Genomic DNA, 19822 nt, shown 5'->3' with positions numbered 1-19822 from the left:
TCACAACATTATGGCTGGTTGGAGACAGTCCGAACCACAAGTACCGGGTCCATGGTTCTGGGCGTATACTGGGGTGGACGGGGACGACTCCCATTAACCCCTGACTATACCGGGGATACGCTTATCACAATGCCTTTCTGGTCTGTGCTGAAGCAGGGCATTCTGGCAGCCAAGTGGCTTGACCTTTATTAGTGAGCCTGGTTACCCCCTCTCGGAACCACAGACTTAGAAATCGCCAGCTCATATACAGTGCATAAAATATATTTATATATATACCCTTATACACCATTTTAATAAAAAATATCACAAAATTCTTCTAAGTCCCTCGGGAAGAGTGAGAGACGCGCACGTTCATTTTCAGAGCTCCTAGACCTTCCTATAAGAAGTTAGCCAAAAAGTAGCTTCGAAAAACGCTTAGGTTAAGTTTCAGAGTTGCTTCTAATGTACCAAAGCTGGACTTAGACATAATTTCACTCTCACAACATTATGGCTGGTTGGAGACAGTCCGAACCACAAGTACCGGGTCCATGGTTCTGGGCGTATACTGGGGGGACAGGGACGACTCCCATTAACCCCTGACTATACCGGGGATACGCTTATCACGATGTCTTTCTGGTCTGTGCTGAAGCAGGGCATTCTGGCAACCAAGTGGCTTGACCTTTATTAGTGAGCCTGGTTACCCCCTCTCGGAACCACAGACTTAGAAATCGCCAGCTCATATACAGTGCATAAAATATATTTATATAATATATTTATATATATACCCTTATACACCATTTTAATAAAAAATATAACAAAAGTCTTCTAAGTCCCTCGGGAAGAGTGAAAGACGCGCACGTTCATTTTCAGAGCTCCTAGACCTTCCTATAAGAAGTTAGCCAAAAAGTAGCTTCGAAAAACGCTTAGGTTAAGTTTCAGAGTTGCTTCTAATGTACCAAAGCTGGACTTAGACATAATTTCACTCTCACAACATTATGGCTGGTTGGAGACTGTCCGAACCACAAGTACCGGGTCCATGGTTCTGGGCGTATACTGGGGGGACGGGGACGACTCCCATTAACCCCTGACTATACCGGGGATACGCTTATCACAATGACTTTCTGGTCTGTGCTGAAGCAGGGCATTCTGGCAGCCAAGTGGCTTGACCTTTATTAGTGAGCCTGGTAACACCCTCTCGGAACCACAGACTTAGAAATCGCCAGCTCATATACAGTGCATAAAATATATTTATATAATATATTTATATATATACACCCTTATACGCCATTTTAATAAAAAATATCACAAAATTCTTCTACAGTAAGTCCCTCGGGAAGAGTGAAAGACGCGCACGTTCATTTTCAGAGTTCCTAGACCTTCCTATAAGAAGTTAGCCAAAAAGTAGCTTCGAAAAACGCTTAGGTTAAGTTTCAGAGTTGCTTCTAATGTACCAAAGCTGGACTTAGACATAATTTCACTCTCACAACATTATGGCTGGTTGGAGACAGTCCGAACCACAAGTACAGGGTCCATGGTTCTGGGCGTATACTGGGGGACGGGGACGACTCCCATTAACCCCTGACTATACCGGGGATACGCTTATCACAATGCCTTTCTGGTCTGTGCTGAAGCAGGGCATTCTGGCAGCCAAGTGGCTTGACCTTTATTAGTGAGCCTGGTAACCCCCTCTCGGAACCACAGACTTATAAATCGCCAGCTCATATACAGTGCATAAAATATATTTATATATATACCCTTATACACCATTTTAATAAAAAATATCACAAAATTCTTCTAAGTCCCTCGGGAAGAGTGAAAGACGCGCACGTTCATTTTCAGAGCTCCTAGACCTTCCTATAAGAAGTTAGCCAAAAAGTAGCTTCGAAAAACGCTTAGGGTAAGTTTCAGAGTTGCTTCTAATGTACCAAAGCTGGACTTAGACATAATTTCACTCTCACAACATTATGGCTGGTTGGAGACAGTCCGAACCACAAGTACCGGGTCCATGGTTCTGGGCGTATACTGGGGGGACGGGGGGGACTCCCATTAACCCCTGACTATACCGGAGATACGCTTATCACAATGCCTTTCTGGTCTGTGCTGAAGCAGGGCATTCTGGCAGCCAAGTGGCTTGACCTTTATTGGTGAGTCTGGTTACCCCCTCTCGGAACCACAGACTTAGAAATCGCCAGCTCATATACAGTGCATAAAATATATTTATATATATATACCCTTATACACCATTTTAATAAAAAATATCACAAAATTCTTCTAAGTCCCTCGGGAAGTGTGAGAGACGCGCACGTTCATTTTCAGAGCTCCTAGACCTTCCTATAAGAAGTTAGCCAAAAAGTAGCTTCGAAAAACGCTTAGGTTAAGTTTCAGAGTTGCTTCTAATGTACCAAAGCTGGACTTAGACATAATTTCACTCTCACAACATTATGGCTGGTTGGAGACAGTCCGAACCACAAGTACCGGGTCCATGGTTCTGGGCGTATACTGGGGGGACGGGGACGATTCCCATTAACCCCTGACTATACCGGGGATACGCTTATCACAATGCCTTTCTGGTCTGTGCTGAAGCAGGGCATTCTGGCAGCCAAGTGGCTTGACCTTTATTAGTGAGCCTGGTTACCCCCTCTCGGAACCACAGACTTAGAAATCGCCAGCTCATATACAGTGCATAAAATATATTTATATATATACCCTTATACACCATTTTAATAAAAAATATCACAAAATTCTTCTAAGTCCCTCGGTAAGAGTGAAAGACGCGCACGTTCATTTTCAGAGCTCCTAGACCTTCCTATAAGAAGTTAGCCAAAAAGTAGCTTCGAAAAACGCTTAGGGTAAGTTTCAGAGTTGCTTCTAATGTACCAAAGCTGGACTTAGACATAATTTCACTCTCACAACATTATGGCTGGTTGGAGACAGTCCGAACCACAAGTACCGGTTCCATGGTTCTGGGCGTATACTGGGGGGGACGGGGACGACTCCCATTAACCCCTGACTATACCGGGGATACGCTTATCACAATGCCTTTCTGGTCTGTGCTGAAGCAGGGCATTCTGGCAGCCAAGTGGCTTGACCTTTATTAGTGAGCCTGGTTACCCCTCTCGGAACCACAGACTTAGAAATCGCCAGCTCATATACAGTGCATAAAATATATTTATATATATACCCTTATACACCATTTTAATAAAAAATATCACAAAATTCTTCTAAGTCCCTCGGGAAGAGTGAGAGACGCGCACGTTCATTTTCAGAGCTCCTAGACCTTCCTATAAGAAGTTAGCCAAAAAGTAGCTTCGAAAAACGCTTAGGTTAAGTTTCAGAGTTGCTTCTAATGTACCAAAGCTGGACTTAGACATAATTTCACTCTCACAACATTATGGCTGGTTGGAGACAGTCCGAACCACAAGTACCGGGTCCATGGTTCTGGGCGTATACTGGGGGGACGGGGACGACTCCCATTAACCCCTGACTATACCGGGGATACGCTTATCACAATGCCTTTCTGGTCTGTGCTGAAGCAGGGCATTCTGGCAGCCAAGTGGCTTGACCTTTATTAGTGAGCCTGGTTACCCCCTCTCGGAACCACAGACTTAGAAATCGCCAGCTCATATACAGTGCATAAAATATATTTATATATATACCCTTATACACCATTTTAATAAAAAATATCACAAAATTCTTCTAAGTCCCTCGGGAAGAGTGAAAGACGCGCACGTTCATTTTCAGAGCTCCAAGACCTTCCTATAAGAAGTTAGCCAAAAAGTAGCTTCGAAAAACGCTTAGGTTAAGTTTCAGTTGCTTCTAATGTACCAATGCTGGACTTAGACATAATTTCACTCTCACAACATTATGGCTGGTTGGAGACAGTCCGAACCACAAGTACCGGGTCCATGGTTCTGGGCGTATACTGGGGGGACGGGGACGACTCCCATTAACCCCTGACTATACCGGGGATACGCTTATCACAATGCCTTTTTGGTCTGTGCTGAAGCAGGGCATTCTGGCAGCCAAGTGGCTTGACCTTTATTAGTAAGCCTGGTTCTGGTTACCCCCTCTCGTAACCACAGACTTAGAAATCGCCAGCTCATATACAGTGCATAAAATATATTTATATATATACCCTTATACACCATTTTAATAAAAAATATCACAAAATTCTTCTAAGTCCCTCGGGAAGAGTGAAAGACGCGCACGTTCATTTTCAGAGCTCCTAGACCTTCCTATAAGAAGTTAGCCAAAAAGTAGCTTCGAAAAACGCTTAGGGTAAGTTTCAGAGTTGCTTCTAATGTACCATAGCTGGACTTAGACATAATTTCACTCTCACAACATTATGGCTGGTTGGAGACAGTCCGAACCACAAGTACCGGGTCCATGGTTCTGGGCGTATACTGGGGGGGACGGGGACGACTCCCATTAACCCCTGACTATACCGGGGATACGCTTATCACAATGCCTTTCTGGTCTGTGCTGAAGCAGGGCATTCTGGCAGCCAAGTGGCTTGACCTTTATTAGTGAGCCTGGTTACCCCCTCTCGGAACCACAGACTTAGAAATCGCCAGCTCATATACAGTGCATAAAATATATTTATATATATACCCTTATACACCATTTTAATAAAAAATATCACAAAATTCTTCTAAGTCCCTCGGGAAGAGTGAGAGACGCGCACGTTCATTTTCAGAGCTCCTAGACCTTCCTATAAGAAGTTAGCCAAAAAGTAGCTTCGAAAAACGCTTAGGTTAAGTTTCAGAGTTGCTTCTAATGTACCAAAGCTGGACTTAGACATAATTTCACTCTCACAACATTATGGCTGGTTGGAGACAGTCCGAACCACAAGTACCGGGTCCATGGTTCTGGGCGTATACTGGGGGGACGGGGACGACTCCCATTAACCCCTGACTATACCGGGGATACGCTTATCACAATGCCTTTCTGGTCTGTGCTGAAGCAGGGCATTCTGGCAGCCAAGTGGCTTGACCTTTATTAGTGAGCCTGGTTACCCCTCTCGGAACCACAGACTTAGAAATCGCCAGCTCATATACAGTGCATAAAATATATTTATATATATACCCTTATACACCATTTTAATAAAAAATATCACAAAATTCTTCTAAGTCCCTCGGGAAGAGTGAAAGACGCGCACGTTCATTTTCAGAGCTCCTAGACCTTCCTATAAGAAGTTAGCCAAAAAGTAGCTTCGAAAAACGCTTAGGTTGAGTTTCAGAGTTGCTTCTAATGCACCAAAGCTGGACTTAGACATAATTTCACTCTCACAACATTATGGCTGGTTGGAGACAGTCCGAACCACAAGTACCGGGTCCATGGTTCTGGGCGTATACTGGGGGGACGGGGACGATTCCCATTAACCCCTGACTATACCGGGGATACGCTTATCACAATGCCTTTCTGGTCTGTGCTGAAGCAGGGCATTCTGGCAGCCAAGTGGCTTGACCTTTATTAGTGAGCCTGGTTACCCCCTCTCGGAACCACAGACTTAGAAATCGCCAGCTCATATACAGTGCATAAAATATATTTATATATATACCCTTATACACCATTTTAATAAAAAATATCACAAAATTCTTCTAAGTCCCTCAGTAAGAGTGAAAGACGCGCACGTTCATTTTCAGAGCTCCTAGACCTTCCTATAAGAAGTTAGCCAAAAAGTAGCTTCGAAAAACGCTTAGGTTAAGTTTCAGAGTTGCTTCTAATGTACCAAAGCTGGACTTAGACATAATTTCACTCTCACAACATTATGGCTGGTTGGAGACAGTCCGAACCACAAGTACCGGGTCCATGGTTCTGGGAGTATACTGGGGGGACGGGGACGACTCCCATTAACCCCTGACTATGCCGGGGATACGCTTATCACAATGCCTTTCTGGTCTGTGCTGAAGCAGGGCATTCTGGCAGCCAAGTGGCTTGACCTTTATTAGTGAGCCTGGTTACCCCCTCTCGGAACCACAGACTTAGAAATCGCCAGATCATATACAGTGCATAAAATATATTTATATATATACCCTTATACACCATTTTAATAAAAAAATATCACAAAATTCTTCTAAGTCCCTCGGGAAGAGTGAAAGACGCGCACGTTCATTTTTAGAGCTCCAAGACCTTCCTATAAGAAGTTAGCCAAAAAGTAGCTTCGAAAAACGCTTAGGTTAAGTTTCAGTTGCTTCTAATGTACCAATGCTGGACTTAGACATAATTTCACTCTCACAACATTATGGCTGGTTGGAGACAGTCTGAACCACAAGTACCGGGTCCATGGTTCTGGGCGTATACTGGGGGGACGGGGACGACTCCCATTAACCCCTGACTATACCGGGGATACGCTTATCACAATGCCTTTCTGGTCTGTGCTGAAGCAGGGCATTCTGGCAGCCAAGTGGCTTGACCTTTATTAGTGAGCCTGGTTACCCCCTCTCGGAACCACAGACTAAGAAATCTCCAGCTCATATACAGTGCATAAAATATATTTATATATATACCCTTATACACCATTTTAATAAAAAATATCACAAAATTCTTCTAAGTCCCTCGGGAAGAGTGAGAGACGCGCACGTTCATTTTCAGAGCTCCTAGACCTTCCTATAAGAAGTTAGCCAAAAAGTAGCTTCGAAAAACGCTTAGGTTGAGTTTCAGAGTTGCTTCTAATGTACCAAAGCTGGACTTAGACATAATTTCACTCTCACAACATTATGGCTGGTTGGAGACAGTCCGAACCACAAGTACCGGGTCCATGGTTCTGGGCGTATACTGGGGGGACGGGGACGATTCCCATTAACCCCTGACTATACCGGGGATACGCTTATCACAATGCCTTTCTGGTCTGTGCTGAAGCAGGGCATTCTGGCAGCCAAGTGGCTTGACCTTTATTAGTGAGCCTGGTTACCCCCTCTCGGAACCACAGACTTAGAAATCGCCAGCTCATATACAGTGCATAAAATATATTTATATATATACCCTTATACACCATTTTAATAAAAAATATCACAAAATTCTTCTAAGTCCCTCAGTAAGAGTGAAAGACGCGCACGTTCATTTTCAGAGCTCCTAGACCTTCCTATAAGAAGTTAGCCAAAAAGTAGCTTCGAAAAACGCTTAGGGTAAGTTTCAGAGTTGCTTCTAATGTACCAAAGCTGGACTTAGACATAATTTCACTCTCACAACATTATGGCTGGTTGGAGACAGTCCGAACCACAAGTACCGGTTCCATGGTTCTGGGCGTATACTGGGGGGGACGGGGACGACTCCCATTAACCCCTGACTATACCGGGGATACGCTTATCACAATGCCTTTCTGGTCTGTGCTGAAGCAGGGCATTCTGGCAGCCAAGTGGCTTGACCTTTATTAGTGAGCCTGGTTACCCCCTCTCGGAACCACAGACTTACAAATCGCCAGCTCATATACAGTGCATAAAATATATTTATATATATACCCTTATACACCATTTTAATAAAAAATATCACAAAATTCTTCTAAGTCCCTCGGGAAGAGTGAAAGACGCGCACGTTCATTTTTAGAGCTCCAAGACCTTCCTATAAGAAGTTAGCCAAAAAGTAGCTTCGAAAAACGCTTAGGTTAAGTTTCAGATGCTTCTAATGTACCAATGCTGGACTTAGACATAATTTCACTCTCACAACATTATGGCTGGTTGGAGACAGTCCGAACCACAAGTACCGGGTCCATGGTTCTGGGCGTATACTGGGGGGACGGGGACGACTCCCATTAACCCCTGACTATACCGGGGATACGCTTATCACAATGCCTTTTTGGTCTGTGCTGAAGCAGGGCATTCTGGCAGCCAAGTGGCTTGACCTTTATTAGTGAGCCTGGTTCTGGTTACCCCCTCTCGTAACCACAGACTTAGAAATCGCCAGCTCATATACAGTGCATAAAATATATTTATATATATACCCTTATACACCATTTTAATAAAAAAATATCACAAAATTCTTCTAAGTCCCTCGGGAAGAGTGAAAGACGCGCACGTTCATTTTTAGAGCTCCAAGACCTTCCTATAAGAAGTTAGCCAAAAAGTAGCTTCGAAAAACGCTTAGGTTAAGTTTCAGTTGCTTCTAATGTACCAATGCTGGACTTAGACATAATTTCACTCTCACAACATTATGGCTGGTTGGAGACAGTCTGAACCACAAGTACCGGGTCCATGGTTCTGGGCGTATACTGGGGGGACGGGGACGACTCCCATTAACCCCTGACTATACAGGGGATACGCTTATCACAATGCCTTTCTGGTCTGTGCTGAAGCAGGGCATTCTGGCAGCCAAGTGGCTTGACCTTTATTAGTGAGCCTGGTTACCCCCTCTCGGAACCACAGACTAAGAAATCTCCAGCTCATATACAGTGCATAAAATATATTTATATATATACCCTTATACACCATTTTAATAAAAAATATCACAAAATTCTTCTAAGTCCCTCGGGAAGAGTGAGAGACGCGCACGTTCATTTTCAGAGCTCCTAGACCTTCCTATAAGAAGTTAGCCAAAAAGTAGCTTCGAAAAACGCTTAGGTTGAGTTTCAGAGTTGCTTCTAATGTACCAAAGCTGGACTTAGACATAATTTCACTCTCACAACATTATGGCTGGTTGGAGACAGTCCGAACCACAAGTACCGGGTCCATGGTTCTGGGCGTATACTGGGGGGACGGGGACGACTCCCATTAACCCCTGACTATACCGGGGATACGCTTATCACAATGCCTTTTTGGTCTGTGCTGAAGCAGGGCATTCTGGCAGCCAAGTGGCTTGACCTTTATTAGTGAGCCTGGTTCTGGTTACCCCCTCTCGTAACCACAGACTTAGAAATCGCCAGCTCATATACAGTGCATAAAATATATTTATATATATACCCTTATACACCATTTTAATAAAAAAATATCACAAAATTCTTCTAAGTCCCTCGGGAAGAGTGAAAGACGCGCACGTTCATTTTTAGAGCTCCAAGACCTTCCTATAAGAAGTTAGCCAAAAAGTAGCTTCGAAAAACGCTTAGGTTAAGTTTCAGTTGCTTCTAATGTACCAATGCTGGACTTAGACATAATTTCACTCTCACAACATTATGGCTGGTTGGAGACAGTCTGAACCACAAGTACCGGGTCCATGGTTCTGGGCGTATACTGGGGGGACGGGGACGACTCCCATTAACCCCTGACTATACCGGGGATACGCTTATCACAATGCCTTTCTGGTCTGTGCTGAAGCAGGGCATTCTGGCAGCCAAGTGGCTTGACCTTTATTAGTGAGCCTGGTTACCCCCTCTCGGAACCACAGACTAAGAAATCTCCAGCTCATATACAGTGCATAAAATATATTTATATATATACCCTTATACACCATTTTAATAAAAAATATCACAAAATTCTTCTAAGTCCCTCGGGAAGAGTGAGAGACGCGCACGTTCATTTTCAGAGCTCCTAGACCTTCCTATAAGAAGTTAGCCAAAAAGTAGCTTCGAAAAACGCTTAGGTTGAGTTTCAGAGTTGCTTCTAATGTACCAAAGCTGGACTTAGACATAATTTCACTCTCACAACATTATGGCTGGTTGGAGACAGTCCGAACCACAAGTACCGGGTCCATGGTTCTGGGCGTATACTGGGGGGACGGGGACGACTCCCATTAACCCCTGACTATACCGGGGATACGCTTATCACAATGCCTTTTTGGTCTGTGCTGAAGCAGGGCATTCTGGCAGCCAAGTGGCTTGACCTTTATTAGTGAGCCTGGTTCTGGTTACCCCCTCTCGTAACCACAGACTTAGAAATCGCCAGCTCATATACAGTGCATAAAATATATTTATATATATACCCTTATACACCATTTTAATAAAAAATATCACAAAATTCTTCTAAGTCCCTCAGTAAGAGTGAAAGACGCGCACGTTCATTTTCAGAGCTCCTAGACCTTCCTATAAGAAGTTAGCCAAAAAGTAGCTTCGAAAAACGCTTAGGGTAAGTTTCAGAGTTGCTTCTAATGTACCAAAGCTGGACTTAGACATAATTTCACTCTCACAACATTATGGCTGGTTGGAGACAGTCCGAACCACAAGTACCGGTTCCATGGTTCTGGGCGTATACTGGGGGGGACGGGGACGACTCCCATTAACCCCTGACTATACCGGGGATACGCTTATCACAATGCCTTTCTGGTCTGTGCTGAAGCAGGGCATTCTGGCAGCCAAGTGGCTTGACCTTTATTAGTGAGCCTGGTTACCCCTCTCGGAACCACAGACTTAGAAATCGCCAGCTCATATACAGTGCATAAAATATATTTATATATATACCCTTATACACCATTTTAATAAAAAATATCACAAAATTCTTCTAAGTCCCTCGGGAAGAGTGAAAGACGCGCACGTTCATTTTTGAGAGCTCCTAGACCTTCCTATAAGAAGTTAGCCAAAAAGTAGCTTCGAAAAACGCTTAGGTTAAGTTTCAGAGTTGCTTCTAATGTACCAAAGCTGGACTTAGACATAATTTCACTCTCACAACATTATGGCTGGTTGGAGACAGTCCGAACCACAAGTACCGGGTCCATGGTTCTGGGAGTATACTGGGGGGACGGGGACGACTCCCATTAACCCCTGACTATGCCGGGGATACGCTTATCACAATGCCTTTCTGGTCTGTGCTGAAGCAGGGCATTCTGGCAGCCAAGTGGCTTGACCTTTATTAGTGAGCCTGGTTACCCCCTCTCGGAACCACAGACTTAGAAATCGCCAGCTCATATACAGTGCATAAAATATATTTATATATATACCCTTATACACCATTTTAATAAAAAATATCACAAAATTCTTCTAAGTCCCTCGGGAAGAGTGAAAGACGCGCACGTTCATTTTTAGAGCTCCAAGACCTTCCTATAAGAAGTTAGCCAAAAAGTAGCTTCGAAAAACGCTTAGGTTAAGTTTCAGATGCTTCTAATGTACCAATGCTGGACTTAGACATAATTTCACTCTCACAACATTATGGCTGGTTGGAGACAGTCCGAACCACAAGTACCGGGTCCATGGTTCTGGGCGTATACTGGGGGGACGGGGACGACTCCCATTAACCCCTGACTATACCGGGGATACGCTTATCACAATGCCTTTTTGGTCTGTGCTGAAGCAGGGCATTCTGGCAGCCAAGTGGCTTGACCTTTATTAGTGAGCCTGGTTCTGGTTACCCCCTCTCGTAACCACAGACTTAGAAATCGCCAGCTCATATACAGTGCATAAAATATATTTATATATATACCCTTATACACCATTTTAATAAACAAATATCACAAAATTCTTCTAAGTCCCTCGGGAAGAGTGAAAGACGCGCACGTTCATTTTTAGAGCTCCAAGACCTTCCTATAAGAAGTTAGCCAAAAAGTAGCTTCGAAAAACGCTTAGGTTGAGTTTCAGAGTTGCTTCTAATGTACCAAAGCTGGACTTAGACATAATTTCACTCTCACAACATTATGGCTGGTTGGAGACAGTCCGAACCACAAGTACCGGGTCCATGGTTCTGGGCGTATACTGGGGGGACGGGGACGATTCCCATTAACCCCTGACTATACCGGGGATACGCTTATCACAATGCCTTTCTGGTCTGTGCTGAAGCAGGGCATTCTGGCAGCCAAGTGGCTTGACCTTTATTAGTGAGCCTGGTTACCCCCTCTCGGAACCACAGACTTAGAAATCGCCAGCTCATATACAGTGCATAAAATATATTTATATATATACCCTTATACACCATTTTAATAAAAAATATCACAAAATTCTTCTAAGTCCCTCGGTAAGAGTGAAAGACGCGCACGTTCATTTTCAGAGCTCCTAGACCTTCCTATAAGAAGTTAGCCAAAAAGTAGCTTCGAAAAACGCTTAGGTTGAGTTTCAGAGTTGCTTCTAATGTACCAAAGCTGGACTTAGACATAATTTCACTCTCACAACATTATGGCTGGTTGGAGAGAGTCCGAACCACAAGTACCGGGTCCATGGTTCTGGGCGTATACTGGGGGGGACGGGGACGACTCCCATTAACCCCTGACTATACCGGGGATACGCTTATCACAATGACTTTCTGGTCTGTGCTGAAGCAGGGCATTCTGGCAGCCAAGTGGCTTGACCTTTATTAGTGAGTCTGGTTACCCCCTCTCGGTACCACGGACTTAGAAATCGCCAGCTCATATACAGTGCATAAAATATATTTATATATATATACCCTTATACACCATTTTAATAAAAAATATCACAAAATTCTTCTAAGTCCCTCGGGAAGAGTGAGAGACGCGCACGTTCATTTTCAGAGCTCCTAGACCTTCCTATAAGAAGTTAGCCAAAAAGTAGCTTCGAAAAACGCTTAGGTTAAGTTTCAGAGTTGCTTCTAATGTACCAAAGCTGGACTTAGACATAATTTCACTCTCACAACATTATGGCTGGTTGGAGACAGTCCGAACCACAAGTACCGGTTCCATGGTTCTGGGCGTATACTGGGGGGGACGGGGACGACTCCCATTAACCCCTGACTATACCGGGGATACGCTTATCACAATGCCTTTCTGGTCTGTGCTGAAGCAGGGCATTCTGGCAGCCAAGTGGCTTGACCTTTATTAGTGAGCCTGGTTACCCCTTTCGGAACCACAGACTTAGAAATCGCCAGCTCATATACAGTGCATAAAATATATTTATATATATACCCTTATACACCATTTTAATAAAAAATATCACAAAATTCTTCTAAGTCCCTCGGGAAGAGTGAAAGACGCGCACGTTCATTTTCAGAGCTCCAAGACCTTCCTATAAGAAGTTAGCCAAAAAGTAGCTTCGAAAAACGCTTAGGTTAAGTTTCAGTTGCTTCTAATGTACCAATGCTGGACTTAGACATAATTTCACTCTCACAACATTATGGCTGGTTGGAGACAGTCCGAACCACAAGTACCGGGTCCATGGTTCTGGGCGTATACTGGGGGGACGGGGACGACTCCCATTAACCCCTGACTATACCGGGGATACGCTTATCACAATGCCTTTTTGGTCTGTGCTGAAGCAGGGCATTCTGGCAGCCAAGTGGCTTGACCTTTATTAGTGAGCCTGGTTACCCCTTTCGGAACCACAGACTTAGAAATCGCCAGCTCATATACAGTGCATAAAATATATTTATATATATACCCTTATACACCATTTTAATAAAAAATATCACAAAATTCTTCTAAGTCCCTCGGGAAGAGTGAAAGACGCGCACGTTCATTTTCAGAGCTCCAAGACCTTCCTATAAGAAGTTAGCCAAAAAGTAGCTTCGAAAAACGCTTAGGTTAAGTTTCAGTTGCTTCTAATGTACCAATGCTGGACTTAGACATAATTTCACTCTCACAACATTATGGCTGGTTGGAGACAGTCCGAACCACAAGTACCGGGTCCATGGTTCTGGGCGTATACTGGGGGGGACGGGGACGACTCCCATTAACCCCTGACTATACCGGGGATACGCTTATCACAATGCCTTTCTGGTCTGTGCTGAAGCAGGGCATTCTGGCAGCCAAGTGGCTTGACCTTTATTAGTGAGCCTGGTTACCCCCTCTCGGAACCACAGACTTAGAAATCGCCAGCTCATATACAGTGCATAAAATATATTTATATATATACCCTTATACACCATTTTAATAAAAAATATCACAAAATTCTTCTAAGTCCCTCGGGAAGAGTGAGAGACACGCACGTTCATTTTCAGAGCTCCTAGACCTTCCTATAAGAAGTTAGCCAAAAAGTAGCTTCGAAAAACGCTTAGGTTAAGTTTCAGAGTTGCTTCTAATGTACCAAAGCTGGACTTAGACATAATTTCACTCTCACAACATTATGGCTGGTTGGAGACAGTCCGAACCACAAGTACCGGGTCCATGGTTCTGGGCGTATACTGGGGGGACGGGGACGACTCCCATTAACCCCTGACTATACCGGGGATACGCTTATCACAATGCCTTTCTGGTCTGTGCTGAAGCTGGGCATTCTGCCAGCCAAGTGGCTTGACCTTTATTAGTGAGCCTGGTTACCCCCTCTCGGAACCACAGACTTAGAAATCGCCAGCTCATATACAGTGCATAAAATATATTTATATATATACCCTTATACACGATTTTAATAAAAATTATCACAAAATTCTTCTAAGTCCCTCGGTAAGAGTGAAAGACGCGCACGTTCATTTTCAGAGCTTCAAGACCTTCCTATAAGAAGTTAGCCAAAAAGTAGCTTCGAAAAACGCTTAGGTTAAGTTTCAGAGTTGCTTCTAATGTACCAATGCTGGACTTAGAAATAATTTCACTCTCACAACATTATGGCTGGTTGGAGACAGTCCGAACCACAAGTACCGGGTCCATGGTTCTGGGCGTATACTGGGGGGACGGGGACGACTCCCATTAACCCCTGACTATACCGGGGATACGCTTATCACAATGCCTTTCTGGTCTGTGCTGAAGCAGGGCATTCTGGCAGCCAAGTGGCTTGACCTTTATTAGTGAGCCTGGTTACCCCCTCTCGGAACCACAGACTTAGAAATCGCCAGCTCATATACAGTGCATAAAATATATTTATATATATACCCTTATACACCATTTTAATAAAAAATATCACAAAATTCTTCTAAGTCCCTCGGGAAGAGAGAGAGACGCGCACGTTCATTTTCAGAGCTCCTAGACCTTCCTATAAGAAGTTAGCCAAAAAGTAGCTTCGAAAAACGCTTAGGTTAAGTTTCAGAGTTGCTTCTAATGTACCAAAGCTGGACTTAGACATAATTTCACTCTCACAACATTATGGCTGGTTGGAGACAGTCCGAACCACAAGTACCGGGTCCATGGTTCTGGGCGTATACTGGGGGGACGGGGAAGACTCCCATTAACCCCTGACTATACCGGGGATACGCTTATCACAATGCCTTTCTGGTCTGTGCTGAAGCTGGGCATTCTGGCAGCCAAGTGGCTTGACCTTTATTAGTGAGCCTGGTTACCCCCTCTCGGAACCACAGACTTAGAAATCGCCAGCTCATATACAGTGCATAAAATATATTTATATATATACCCTTATACACGATTTTAATAAAAAATATCACAAAATTCTTCTAAGTCCCTCGGTCAGAGTGAAAGACGCGCACGTTCATTTTTAGAGCTCCAAGACCTTCCTATAAGAAGTTAGCCAAAAAGTAGCTTCGAAAAACGCTTAGGTTAAGTTTCAGAGTTGCTTCTAATGTACCAATGCTGGACTTAGAAATAATTTCACTCTCACAACATTATGGCTGGTTGGAGACAGTCCGAACCACAAGTACCGGGTCCATGGTTCTGGGCGTATACTGGGGGGACGGGGACGACTCCCATTAACCCCTGACTATACCGGGGATACGCTTATCACAATGCCTTTCTGGTCTGTGCTGAAGCAGGGCATTCTGGCAGCCAAGTGGCTTGACCTTTATTAGTGAGCCTGGTTACCCCCTCTCGGAACCACAGACTTAGAAATCGCCAGCTCATATACAGTGCATAAAATATATTTATATATATACCCTTATACACCATTTTAATAAAAAATATCACAAAATTCTTCTAAGTCCCTCGGGAAGAGTGAGAGACACGCACGTTCATTTTCAGAGCTCCTAGACCTTCCTATAAGAAGTTAGCCAAAAAGTAGCTTCGAAAAACGCTTAGGTTAAGTTTCAGAGTTGCTTCTAATGTACCAAAGCTGGACTTAGACATAATTTCACTCTCACAACATTATGGCTGGTTGGAGACAGTCCGAACCACAAGTACCGGGTCCATGGTTCTGGGCGTATACTGGGGGGACGGGGAAGACTCCCATTAACCCCTGACTATACCGGGGATATGCTTATCACAATGCCTTTCTGGTCTGTGCTGAAGCTGGGCATTCTGGCAGCCAAGTGGCTTGACCTTTATTAGTGAGCCTGGTTACCCCCTCTCGGAACCACAGACTTAGAAATCGCCAGCTCATATACAGTGCATAAAATATATTTATATATATACCCTTATACACGATTTTAATAAAAAATATCACAAAATTCTTCTAAGTCCCTCGGTAAGAGTGAAAGACGCGCACGTTCATTTTCAGAGCTCCAAGACCTTCCTATAAGAAGTTAGCCAAAAAGTAGCTTCGAAAAACGCTTAGGTTAAGTTTCAGAGTTGCTTCTAATGTACCAATGCTGGACTTAGAAATAATTTCACTCTCACAACATTATGGCTGGTTGGAGACAGTCCGAAGCACAAGTACCGGGTCCATGGTTCTGGGCGTATACTGGGGGGACGGGGACGACTCCCATTAACCCCTGACTATACCGGGGATACGCTTATCACAATGCCTTTCTGGTCTGTGCTGAAGCAGGGCATTCTGGCAGCCAAGTGGCTTGACCTTTATTAGTGAGCCTGGTTACCCCTTTCGGAACCACAGACTTAGAAATCGCCAGCTCATATACAGTGCATAAAATATATTTATATATATACCCTTATACACCATTTTAATAAAAAATATCACAAAATTCTTCTAAGTCCCTCGGGAAGAGTGAAAGACGCGCACGTTCATTTTCAGAGCTCCTAGACCTTCCTATAAGAAGTTAGCCAAAAAGTAGCTTCGAAAAACGCTTAGGGTAAGTTTCAGAGTTGCTTCTAATGTACCAAAGCTGGACTTAGACATAATTTCACTCTCACAACATTATGGCTGGTTGGAGACAGTCCGAACCACAAGTACCGGGTCCATGGTTCTGGGCGTATACTGGGGGGACGGGGACGACTCCCATTAACCCCTGACTATACCGGGGATACGCTTATCACAATGACTTTCTGGTCTGTGCTGAAGCAGGGCATTCTGGCAGCCAAGTGGCTTGACCTTTATTAGTGAGCCTGGTTACCCCCTTTCGGAACCACAGACTTAGAAATCGCCAGCTCATATACAGTGCATAAAATATATTTATATATATACCCTTATACACCATTTTAATAAAAAATATCACAAAATTCTTCTAAGTCCCTCGGTAAGAGTGAAAGACGCGCACGTTCATTTTCAGAGCTCCTAGACCTTCCTATAAGAAGTTAGCCAAAAAGTAGCTTCGAAAAACGCTTAGGTTAAGTTTCAGTTGCTTCTAATGTACAGTACCAATGCTGGACTTAGACATAATTTCACTCTCACAACATTATGGCTGGTTGGAGACAGTCTGAACCACAAGTACCGGGTCCATGGTTCTGGGCGTATACTGGGGGGGCGGGGACGACTCCCATTAACCCCTGACTATACCGGGGATACGCTTATCACAATGCCTTTCTGGTCTGTGCTGAAGCAGGGCATTCTGGCAGCCAAGTGGCTTGACCTTTATTAGTGAGCCTGGTTACCCCCTCTCGGAACCACAGACTTAGAAATCTCCAGCTCATATACAGTGCATAAAATATATTTATATATATACCCTTATACAGTACACCATTTTAATAAAAAATATCACAAAATTCTTCTAAGTCCCTCGGGAAGAGTGAGAGACGCGCACGTTCATTTTCAGAGCTCCTAGACCTTCCTATAAGAAGTTAGCCAAAAAGTAGCTTCGAAAAACGCTTAGGTTAAGTTTCAGAGTTGCTTCTAATGTACCAAAGCTGGACTTAGACATAATTTCACTCTCACAACATTATGGCTGGTTGGAGACAGTCCGAACCACAAGTACCGGGTCCATGGTTCTGGGCGTATACTGGGGGGACGGGGACGACTCCCATTAACCCCTGACTATACCGGGGATACGCTTATCACAATGCCTTTCTGGTCTGTGCTGAAGCAGGGCATTCTGGCAGCCAAGTGGCTTGACCTTTATTAGTGAGCCTGGTTCTGGTTACCCCCTCTCGGAACCACAGACTTAGAAATCGCCAGCTCATATACAGTGCATAAAATATATTTATATATATACCCTTATACACCATTTTAATAAAAAATATCACAAAATTCTTCTAAGTCCCTCGGGAAGAGTGAAAGACGCGTACGTTCATTTTTAGAGCTCCAAGACCTTCCTATAAGAAGTTAGCCAAAAAGTAGCTTCGAAAAACGCTTAGGTTAAGTTTCAGAGTTGCTTCTAATGTACCAATGCTGGACTTAGACATAATTTCACTCTCACAACATTATGGCTGGTTGGAGACAGTCCGAACCACAAGTACCGGGTCCATGGTTCTGGGCGTATACTGGGGGGGACGGGGACGACTCCCATTAACCCCTGACTATACCGCGGATACGCTTATCACAATGCCTTTCTGGTCTGTGCTGAAGCAGGGCATTCTGGCAGCCAAGTGGCTTGACCTTTATTAGTGAGCCTGGTTACCCCTCTCGGAACCACAGACTTAGAAATCGCCAGCTCATATACAGTGCATAAAATATATTTATATATATACCCTTATACACCATTTTAATAAAAAATATCACAAAATTCTTCTAAGTCCCTCGGGAAGAGTGAAAGACGCGCACGTTCATTTTTGAGAGCTCCTAGACCTTCCTATAAGAAGTTAGCCAAAAAGTAGCTTCGAAAAACGCTTAGGTTGAGTTTCAGAGTTGCTTCTAATGTACCAAAGCTGGAATTAGACATAATTTCACTCTCACAACATTATGGCTGGTTGGAGACAGTCCGAACCACAAGTACCGTGTCCATGGTTCTGGGCGTATACTGGGGGGACGGGGACGACTCCCATTAACCCCTGACTATACCGGGGATACGCTTATCACAATGCCTTTCTGGTCTGTGCTGAAGCAGGGCATTCTGGCAGCCAAGTGGCTTGACCTTTATTAGTGAGCCTGGTTACCCCCTCTCGGAACCACAGACTTAGAAATCGCCAGCTCATATACAGTGCATAAAATATATTTATATATATACCCTTATACACCATTTTAATAAAAAATATCACAAAATTCTTCTAAGTCCCTCGGGAAGAGTGAAAGACGCGCACGTTCATTTTTAGAGCTCCTAGACCTTCCTATAAGAAGTTAGCCAAAAAGTAGCTTCGAAAAACGCTTAGGGTAAGTTTCAGAGTTGCTTCTAATGTACCAAAGCTGGACTTAGACATAATTTCACTCTCACAACATTATGGCTGGTTGGAGACAGTCCGAACCACAAGTACCGGGTCCATGGTTCTGGGCGAATACTGGGGGGGACGGGGACGACTCCCATTAACCCCTGACTATACCGGGGATACGCTTATCACAATGCCTTTATGGTCTGTGCTGAAGCAGGGCATTCTGGCAGCCAAGTGGCTTGACCTTTATTAGTGAGCCTGGTTACCCCCTCTCGGAACCACAGACTTAGAAATCGCCAGCTCATATACAGTGCATAAAATATATTTATATATATACCCTTATACACCATTTTAATAAAAAATATCACAAAATTCTTCTAAGTCCCTCGGGAAGAGTGAGAGACGCGCACGTTCATTTTCAGAGCTCCTAGACCTTCCTATAAGAAGTTAGCCAAAAAGTAGCTTCGAAAAACGCTTAGGTTAAGTTTCAGAGTTGCTTCTAATGTACCAAAGCTGGACTTAGACATAATTTCACTCTCACAACATTATGGCTGGTTGGAGACAGTCCGAACCACAAGTACCGGGTCCATGGTTCTGGGCGTATACTGGGGGGACGGGGACGACTCCCATTAACCCCTGACTATACCGGGGATACGCTTATCACAATGCCTTTCTGGTCTGTGCTGAAGCAGGGCATTCTGGCAGCCAAGTGGCTTGACCTTTATTAGTGAGCCTGGTTACCCCCTCTCGGAACCACAGACTTAGAAATCGCCAGCTCATATACAGTGCATAAAATATATTTATATATATA

This window comes from Ascaphus truei, chromosome 1, assembly GCF_040206685.1.
Source record: "Ascaphus truei isolate aAscTru1 chromosome 1, aAscTru1.hap1, whole genome shotgun sequence".
Taxonomy (NCBI): Eukaryota; Metazoa; Chordata; class Amphibia; order Anura; family Ascaphidae; genus Ascaphus; species Ascaphus truei.
Note: the sequence above shows the minus strand (reverse complement) of the source record.